This window comes from Rhodnius prolixus, unplaced genomic scaffold (assembly GCF_049639745.1).
Source record: "Rhodnius prolixus isolate KJV_2025 unplaced genomic scaffold, Rpr scaffold_2, whole genome shotgun sequence".
NCBI classification, from domain to species: Eukaryota; Metazoa; Arthropoda; class Insecta; order Hemiptera; family Reduviidae; genus Rhodnius; species Rhodnius prolixus.
In genome coordinates, this window is record NW_027411592.1 from 64,304,982 (window position 1) to 64,315,859 (window position 10,878).

A 10,878-nucleotide genomic window follows, 5' to 3' on the forward strand; every position below is an offset into this window, starting at 1 on the left:
GAAAACTTGTTTCCTGTTTTTTCCGAATTCATTCTACTTTGGACCGCCCCTTTTACGTTAAATTATAAGAGAAAACAAGTCATATAAAATTGTTTGTCTCTACACAGAATCATTAGTGTTATCATAATGACCCCAGGCTAGGCCACACATGTGCAGATAAATTAGCATTATATATTTAGAGAATTTATTATTTATTGTTATTTGTTGAATAATGAATTCATTTTTCAAATATAGACGGCATTGGCTTATTCATAACCTCACACTATCAAGACAGCTGTAATTACAGCTGATTCATTATTGAATAATTTATTTTTTTTTTTTTAAATTCATATTTATCTCGCTAATTAATATTTATGGTACCCCACCAAAAATAAGTGCTCAATAAATTTAAATAAATAAATATTATGTAGAATGAAATATTAAACTAAAATCTGGCGTGACTCTTTTTAAAATTTTCGAGTTGCTGTCTTCTCAAAATGGAATTGGAACGAAAACTTTTAGTTTAATTATAAAGTTTAGAGAAATGTTTTAAATTAAAGCCAAGATAATTAATAGTTATTAATAGTTTAGTAAGTATTCATTTTTCTGTCTGTAACTAAATCTCACATTCAAGAAAAAACAAAAAAACGTGATATCTTTCAGTTAGATGAGACATTGATTCATTTATATTCGAATAGATGATTCGTTCACCTCAAAACATTTGTAAGCAGAATCTCCTAAATTAAGGGAAATACTCCTAAGATCCTAGTCAAGTATTTTCTGCTTCAACATCTACTTACTAAGTAAGTCCTAGAATAACAGTTAGGGATGTACTGGCAGTCCCTTTATATAGTATTGAATGTTTCCCGATGGTTCTGAAGAAAATGAAGACTATGGAATCATAAAGCAGGTTACTGACTCACAATAATCTTCATTAAAATGTAACTAAGGCTATCTTTTACATATTTATGATGTTGTTCAGGATTATAAACACATTAAGGTTAATTTTAATAAATGTGGTATACTTAAAGTTATAATTAAACATACAAACTTTTTTTGTAATAAAAACTATAATAACATTAATGAGAAGAGTCTACACTACTGCAGGTTATATTGCCCAGTATATTATTAAAGTTCAACGGCCTTAGTTACGTTAAATTGCCGATGTTGGCACCACGGTCACACCTTCACTGGCCCATCCATAGATTATGTACATAAATGGCTGGCTTTCACATGTAAAATAGGGCCTTTCTGACCGCACAATGTACTCCAGAGCAGGTTGGGTATTCAATCTACTATGTATGCATATATATACATATATGCGGCCTATTCTGGACAATCGCTGGACAAAAAGAATACAAACAAAAAAAATTACTTGGGCGGTGGTTATAGATAGGCAGTATAACCTCTCAGACGGTTATATAAATAACCTCTCCCAAACATTCCTAGTCTAACCTTACACGGGACAACACAATGCTTTTACATATTTTTCACTCTCATATTACATGGTTGCAGCTTAATCTGCACATTCTGTAGATATACATACGTACATGTTCTACAGCTAAGTTAGCTGAAATGCAATCACTTCATTCTAGATGACGTCCTGCTTTCTTAATCTTAATGTGTCTCGAGTTTTCTCTACTTCTAGTCTTATAAAAGTTTCTCTGTTCGTGCTCATGAGGCGTGAAGTAACGCCAGGTCCCCAAAGTATCGCTTGTTGTTATTTCCGGAGAGGTGAAAGGAGTCGTAGACAAGGATTCGAGACCTACTTCCTTCTACTTTTCACTAAAAAAAAAAATACTCGCTTTCAGAGTCCGAAAGTTCGATAAAGTGGATTTTTACGAAATAGGGCTGTGGGTCAGTAAGTATAAAAAAAAATCGCCTGTAGCTCAAATTTGGTCACTCCATTTGGTTACCACCTAAAATCGACCGGAAATACTACGATACTATTTGGGTTTATTAGATTTTCACGATTTCTTGAAAATGATTTCAACAACTTCACTACAAAAATTTTTCTTTCACTTTTTTGTTACTTTTTTCTTTTTGGTAAGAAAATATTTAGAACATGTCAAATTATCGAGTTAATCATCGTAAATCATATCGATTTTTAGGGCCCTAGAGTCCAAAAAAAAATTATGTGTGTACGCGAGCGTGAACAATAAAAATATCTCAAAACCTGAAAATCGCTGGAAGCTGAAAATTTGTACATATTAGTACGATTTGGTCCTACCGGAAGATCTAACTGCAATTTGGCGTTCAAAATCCCCCGGAAGTGCTACTTGACGAGTTAGATTTTGTTCAATGTTCCCCCCCCTCGAAATACCTGCTATGATTTCCTCTAAATTCGTTGGTTAAAACATCAAAGGCTATTATTACTTTTTTCCTAGAAAAATTATGTTAGTGCTATATTTTTATTTTATTTTACATTTTTTAAATTAAAAAAAAGAAGACAATTGAAGAGTACAATGTGGTGAAAGAATGGGGGGAGGGGGGCCACAATGGTAACAATTTGAGTGCATTCACAATAGACAATGGTGTCAGAATGTATGCCTGCGTGACAATGGCAGCAGAAGGCGTTCTATTGTGACAGCGGTACCCCTGCCCCCCGCCTAGCCAACACAATGGCCGGCCATAGTTCCTCAACGCGTTCACTGCCAACAGTATTCACACACACACACACACTCACACCGTATTTAGCAATCAACTTTTTCTTGTTTCTCGCGTTTTTGTTTTTTGCTGCGTTTGCGCTGCGAGAAAGTGAGCGTTACGTCTGTGTTGTGACGTAATTATTAATCAACCAAAATGACGTGACTCTGCAGTAGATGACCCCAGAAAGTTTACAGTTAATAATCCTAGTGCGCACCACTCACACGACTTCTCCTTAACTGCCTTAACCATAATTTCTAATCAATACATTTTATTCTAACTTGGAATGTTAGTTAACTCCCTTACACTCATTATGCAGATGGCAAAATCAAAAATTGTAATGAGGTTACACTAGAGTCGGGAGGCTACAACTGTGCCTTCCCAGAACTGCCCCAAATTTTCCAAGGGATTCGTACTGGGGATCTACTGCTTACAAAGCCACGCTCTTGACCACTAGAACAACACCCGCCCATACCTAACCCTATTAAAAAAAAAGTAAAGTAATCGCCTATTTTTTCAGGCGGGGCTTTACGTCCAACTACCAATTAGGTGTCGTTGACGGAGGCGACTAGCAAACATACTTTACTGTAAATTTCTCATATTAACCATTAAATAAAATCCAAGGCCTAGACCGGGGGAATCGAACCCACTAAACCAACAATACATCTTAGCGTTGCGGGTCTAGTCTCTTAACCGCCTAACATACTTTACTGTAAATTTCTCATATTAACCATTAAATAAAATCCAAGGCCTAGACCGGGGGAATCGAACCCACTAAACCAACAATACATCTTAGCGTTGCGGGTCTAGTCTCTTAACCGCCTAACATACTTCACTATAAATTTCTCATATTAACCATTAAATAAAATCCAAAGCCTTGACCGTGGGGAATCGAACCCACTAAACCAACAATACATCTTAGCATTGCGGGTCTAGTCTCATAACCGCCTAACATACTTTACTATAAATTTCTCATATTAACCATTAAATAAAATCCAAGGCCTAGACCGGGGGAATCGAACCCACTAAACCAACAATACATCTTAGCGTTGCGGGTCTAGTCTCTTAACCGCCTAACATACTTCACTATAAATTTCTCATATTAACCATTAAATAAAATCCAAAGCCTTGACCGTGGGGAATCGAACCCACTAAACCAACAATACATCTTAGCATTGCGGGTCTAGTCTCATAACCGCCTAACATTCTTTACTATAAATTTCTCATATTAACTATTAAATAAAATCCAAGGCCTTAACACTGGGAATCGAACCCACTAAACCAACAATACATCTTAGCATTGCGGGTCTAGTCTCTTAACTGTTCGTTTATCGTGGCACCTGAATGACATTTTGGGGGAAGCCTCCACCTCCCCCAATCCAAAAGTGTCCTTAAATGAACTTATCTCGAAGAAGAGTTTAAAATAACAATTTTACAGCTAGATATCAGCGATTATTATACTAAGATTAGACCCAATCTTGGGAGCTATTTCAAGTAAAAACAAACAAAAAACAGTTTTCTATAAGATGATCTGCATGTTTGTTGGTGCGAACATGGAGTTTCACTTGTCAACCGGATGTAGTACCACTGAGCGGATTTTCTCAATTTTTCTTTAAAAATTTTCTTTAAACCACTGGTATTTATTGAACTCGATAGTGGTCCACGATATTTATCGAAGAAAATTCGATTTAGGCCCTTTCTAAGAAGAGTGGGGGGGGATAAACTACCCCCAAAAAAACTTCAAAGAATTGTTTAACCACCAAGTTTTTGGGTGCTACGTAGTATTAAGGAAGTTTGAATGGGTTGCTCAAATTCAGGCTGTATGCAAATGCCTGAACCGGAAGTATCTCTTTGCACAATTGATTTTTCCACTTTTCTGAGATTTTTTTTTTTGTTTTCTTTTCGAATAAAGTTTTCTCAATTTTCTCTAAATTCGCAAAAATAGAAATTTTTATTTTGGGTAATTTTTGGGCGAAAATTAATTTTTACTTTTTAAGGAGTGTTAAATCATAATTCAGTAACACGGGTGAACAATGATTCTTCACCGATAATCGATTATTTTTAGATACTTATTTTACTTTAAAGTTTTTAACACATGACTTGAAACACAAAAACATTAACCTTTACTAATGTTTAATTTTTTATATTTTAAATTTTGAAATTAAATTTAATATTTTATATGTATAGGTTGGTATTAATGTTGTAAAATTGAAAAAAATTATTTAAAAAATAATAATTCATATATTTAAGTGAAATATTAAGAAAAACTGTTTGTTAGTTCGCGTAGTATCCAACTACAGTGCACACTACAGTATATATACTGGGAGTGTTCGATTGAACAGCAAGGGTCCGATATGTCCAAGTGTACCTAGGTCGTCATATGGCTTAGCCATCAGCGAAAAAATCTCAAGTTCTGTCTAAAGACAAACTCGAAGCCCAATACAAAACTCAAACATTTCAATGTTAAACAAATCAATTGAATACAAATTTGTATAACAAGAGAAGTAATTTCAACACTTCGGGCATTATTAGACTCTTTTATTTTTTGCTTTCTTATTTTATTTTTCAATTCTATTTATAACAAATTTAAGAATTTTTAAAGTTTGTTTAATTTTTTACTCTATAGAATGATTTCTTTTTTTATATTATATTTTAAAATCTTCAAATAATACTAGTACAAAAAAAACTTACCATCTTTTTTTCCACTTTGTCTTCTCATAAAGTATAGCAATCACGAAAAATTTTCGATTTTAAAGTATTCATCTACGAAATATTGGTATTGTGAACTACTAAAGGCCAAACAGCTGTTTTTTGAGCGTAGATTTCGTGCATTTTTTTGGGGAAAAAACAAATCTATGAGATGAAAAATCGTAGGAAGTTGACAAACGTTTTTAAAGATTTTCTCAGTGTTTTTCTTTAAAAATTTTTGGATATAAATTGTACCCATCAAAGATTTGAGTGGTTGTCCACAAATAAAAATTGACTACTCGTATTTTGTGCTGAAATATTAAAAAACATTTTGATCAAAATGATCTTTGTTTTTTTTTCCTTATTATAAAAGTAAATTAAAAAGATATTGCAAAGTCAATTAACAATTTTTTGTTGCCTTAATTAATAAAACAATTTTTTGACGAAATATTATCCATCATAAATAGTCAAAATTTGGACAATTGAAGAGCTTGGTGCAAGAAGGAGTTATCTACAGTTTTTTTAAAATTTTTAGTAGGGACAAAAAAACTAAATATGCTTTAAGATGTACGTATTCCTTATGTTGTGTCCGCTGTAAGGATTAGTTAATATATTGTGATGGGGGTCATTTTTGGGGCTCAATTTGAACTTTCTAGGGCATTTTTTTTAAGCTTGCTATAAGCAAAAGTTATTTGGCAGCTAACTCTTTTTTGCACCAAAATCATAATTTTCAGTAAAACTTGAGTACATATTAAGTACTTCAGTTAACAGATTTCTTGTTTTTGAGCTTTTAAGTGGCTATTTTGTGTCTTGTCGAAGCGAATGTTAGATGTAATATTATGCCTGTCAAAAAGAAAAATAATAATATCTACCAGGGAAGGGATTAGCTATGAGGTTAGCATACTGGACTACCACGCGGAGGTCCCGGGTTAGAATCCAGCTGCTGACCCTTAGATTTTCTCTTCCTAGGAGCTTCTTACAGCTCACTGTCCGGTGATGGACAGTGTTGTCTGTAACGAGAGAACACTGTCCGGAGGCCGGCAGTGCACTGGAAAAAGCTCCGGGCGCTAATGACCTCAGCTGTTGATGCGCCAAAATAAAAATAAAAAAATATCTACCTAATATAAACATTAAATAAACCTAATAAAAAAATTGTTTGATTGATGGCGTCATCTTTTCTGTTTGGAGCAAAAGAAAGTTATCTGCAGTAGAAAACTCATTTTTGCTCCAAATCTAACCTAGGTTAAAGAATAAGTAGTAATAAACGAGTCTGCATAAAGACTCGTTTATGCACCAAAAGATGTAGAATTGAACATACTCGTACAATAGGGGGCGCCACTAAACACATTTTCTGAAAAAAAATGTAGATACAGTAAGACCCCGCTTAACGCGGGGAATACGTTCCATCAAAGTAGAGCGTAATGCGAAACAGCGCTAAACGAGGCCATCTTAATATGTTTCTACTAACTATATAACACGAACTATTTCTTCGACGTCTTCCACATTTACCTCATCTAAACCGGTTTTTTTCGCTAATTCCACAATTTCGGGGAATCCCCGTAGTGATGCGAGCAATTTCTGGGAATCCCCGGTTTGAAATAAAAGAGCGCTAAACCGAAACAGCGCTAAACGAAACAGCGTTAAGCGGGGTCTTACTGTAACTCCTTTTTGCACCAAGCTCTTCAATTCGACGTTATATCCAGGGATTTAGTAAGAGGTCACCAAATTATTAACAAATATTGACAAAAATTGTGTTTTTTTATTTCTTAGAGACATTATTCACATCTATAATTTAACACAGTTCGGTCTATTGTTCAAAATAAAGAACAAAAACACTTGGAAAGCAAAACAAACTGTGGAAATGAACTTGTAAACAAGATTTCATTTTAATTAATTATAAAACTAAATTTCACATCCATATTTTTTTCTACTAATTAGTTTCACAAAAAAAAGTAATGAGCATGAATGTGAGAAATTAATTAAAATAATTATTTTTTATTTTGTTTTAGTTTTTACAGATGCGAGATAAGTGTTGTTATGTAGAGCATGCTATAGCGGCACTACTATGTGGGATGTATGTATCTCCAGCTTACTATCTTCCACTAATGTAGTGCTTTGTGCGGGATCAAAGCAGAACAAAAAAAACTGGGTAGAAATCCCTCATACGACCTTCTTTTATAGTAATTTAGGTAATTAAATTATTTTAAAACAAAATCGATGGTAGTTGCATGTTAAGACCTGCTCGACAAAAATTGGTGATAACTTCGCTAGTTTTTACCCAATTTTATTTTTCTATGATTTCACTCTGATGATGAATGAAAAAAATAGTAACCAAACATAAATAGGGAAAAACTTACGTGTTACGACGTTATCAGTGATAACTAAGGAACGGATTTTTATGTATTTAAAAATGCCAAATATTTAACTAAAATATGCATTTATTTTCGTCAATTATGTGGAAAATATGTGATTTTCTTAAAATATTTTCTGGAATATTTAAGTAAAATGGACATTTTTTTTTTTATTAAAATGGAATTTTTTTTTTTTGGCAAGTTATAATTATTTATACAAGAAAAGAACATTTTTACAATTTATAATAATTTATTAGGAACAAAATAATTTGTTTTTACAAGTTATAATGATTTTTACAACAAAGAATATTTTTACTATTTATAAAAAGATGTGTTAAATTTTCAATTTTGAAAACTTCACTCTTCAAAATTGTTTGCAACCACATGAAATTTCAAATGTTGGAACGTAAAGTGACGACGATCTGGGCGTAAGATGGACTTGTAACGACTAAAAGATCGTTCAACATCTACAGATGTTATAGGTGCCTTGCTGAAAGAAGTTATCTCGTTGGTTGTTAAAGGGTACACGATGTTCTGAGGTGACTTCTGTTCCACTGATAATATCAGAAATCTGGCAGATGGTCTCCCACCCCTTTGTTCTTGCTCAGTACTTCTACCAGTTTTGATCTGATCAGATCTCCCTTAATCCCAGGTATTCCTTCCACCTTTTCGATGACTTTTTTAACGTTGGACACGTTTTCTGTCAGTCGAACATTTTGGGACTCAAGTTGGGTAATGGATTGTGCAAGAAATACGCAATTGTCAGAAATGAATGCAAGGTCGTTCCTTAAATTAGGTTTCTCGAATAAAGACTTGGCTGTATTATCGCTACTGCTTCGTCTTCGAGATGTGAAAGGACATTCTTGATTTTATTGTAGTTTTCATAGTAATACTGAGCTGCTTCCAGCCAAGTACCCCATCTTGTCAATATTGGTTCTGGTGGAAGGCACAAGTCTGGATAGAGATCTTTTAGCATTTTAATGCGACTTGGTGCTTTTAAGAACACTTTTTTAACCACTGTGATTCACAGCCCTACAGTCTGTGGTTCACAGTTCCTGTCAACCACCTCCCAATTATGAAAATATGCCCAAAATGAAAAATATGTACATATTTTGATTAAATATGTAGAAATATTTATTTATTTTAATCAAATATGTATAAATATGCGATAACATCCAAATATGTGAAATAAAAGTAGGCTCAAACGGCTTAAAGAGTGTCAGTATGAATACTTCTAGTTGAAAAACGTCTGTAAATTGCCTAGAAAAAAATATGAAAATACATACGAATCCGTTCCCTAGCTGATAACAGTGTTTCAAGGAAATTTTCAACTATTGCCAGTAGATAGCATCAGGAACATAGAAATATAACCTAAAAGAAAAAGTAGTAACATACGCTGTTTTCGTTGTGTGCTTTATTTTTGAAGTAGTGTTTACTTAAATAAAAGCTCTTTGCATTAAAACGTGTTTTCTCCAATCCATAACTATTCTATCATCCAGTCTATCAAATAGCCAACACTAAGAACTCTATACCTTGGGCAAGTCCCACTGTTATTACTTGATCAGCGAGGCATCAGATCTTCCCTTAAACTTCACTGAAATTGATGTCCTCAACAATCTGCTGGATACACAAGATTTTCTGTTGCTACAATCCTCCAAGTTGCGGAACAATATATTTAATTCCATTTTTTTGGAGGGGATTTTGCTTTGGAATCCCAGAACATTCCAAGCCACTTAATGGGCTTAAGACAAAATCGTTCCTGGCGCCCTGTATATTCAAAATACTTACCTGGGTCGATGTAAGGCTGGCTCAGAAAGTGCAATAGTATGAGTTAGAAGATGGACTAAAAAAAACGCAACTTTGTACTTTATTCAGGTGGTTTCAGCCGAAGATAAAAGAAAGATATAGGACGGTGATGAAGAAACCAGAGGACACGTATTCAAGTTGGGATTTTAGGATAAATTATAATGGCAAAGTACGCGGTGGTAGCTGGAAATGAAGGGAAAAAGGGCTAAATAGAACAGGAACCGGTCATCCACATAGTGTGCAGGCTAGACGCAGGTTTCATCTGCTCGGGATGAGCATCAACCTGCGCAAGTAGATTGTTGCATGTTGTGCAGCCTGCATCAAGCATGAATGCTAAGCAAAGATACCTACACTAAAGATGCTGCAGGTGAGAGGCACCTGCTTGGAGGCCAGCTGCACGACAGCCTGCATGGTAAGTGCCACAACAGAAGAAAGTAAAAGAGTTGTATCACAAAATGGTTGTTACCAAGTCCTTGATATAATTACTAGCTCGTCTGTATGTTTGGGAGGGGCAGAGTCGAACGCAAACAGGAAGTGTGCTTGTTTTATTATGTAAAGGTCAATGCACACTAGGTCCATCAAGTATTCGACTGTTATAGTTATTTGTCTGTATGTACACTCTATCTAATCAGCACGGTTGTTTGTTCATGTTTCAACTCGTCAACTATGGCGTTTTTACTTTTTATTTTATTTTTTTCTAATTTTTGATAATGTCGGCTCGTGGCGACAAAAAAAAACATTGGCTTTTAAATCCATTTCCAAAAAATTACACGCGTGTGTATTGCATAATTTTAAAATTTCCAATTCATTTTACATAAAGCTCGTCTACATTTTTGAAATGAACAATTTCACAATAACCTTGTGAATGTTATTTTTTAATCTTGTATTGAAATTTGCGACTGCAACGGTTGTTGCAACAAGCAAATGCGATGTAATATAATGTCTTGTATGAATACAGGAGAAAGCACCCAGTGGCGACACTCCATTAACGTGAACACATGCACTATACTCTTATGAGGAGAGTAGGTCGCGGGGCCATCTTCTCTTCAATCTCCTTGGAGGATTACCTGCTAATGTGGAAGAAGAGTAGGTGTTCAATTAAAGGATTAGGATGAGCTGCTGCTGTAAAGGAATGAAATTTTAAGAAACGAGTTTTAGTAAGGTCGTTGATGAAAGGGATTTCGAGAACATTATGAATGGTGAGGTTAGAAATGTGGAATGGAGCGTTAAGTAGTTGTAAATATATACTCGTACATGGACCATTTTTCTAAAAATCACTTTTTTTTGGATTCAGGGGACCTCTAAACTTATTTTTCAGGTGGAAACTGGATTCAGATGATTTGATATGATTGCAATACTTACCTTTAGAAATCACTGAAAGAAACACAGGATTGCCAATTTATTTACT

General features: G+C 34.3%; 1 protein-coding gene across 2 annotated transcripts in view; it reads left to right on the forward strand.

Annotated features, from left to right (window-relative positions):
* LOC141448591 (uncharacterized) overlaps positions 1-10,878 on the forward strand; it is a 182,578-nt gene that overhangs the window by 163,252 nt on the left and 8,448 nt on the right. The window contains exon 2 of one of the 2 annotated variants that reach the window (XR_012455152.1): positions 7,323-8,144. The gene's annotated coding sequence lies outside the window, so the exon portion shown is untranslated. Of the gene's footprint in view, positions 1-7,322; positions 8,145-10,878 lie in introns of those variants that run through there. The other variant, XR_012455153.1, reaches the window with a different exon arrangement.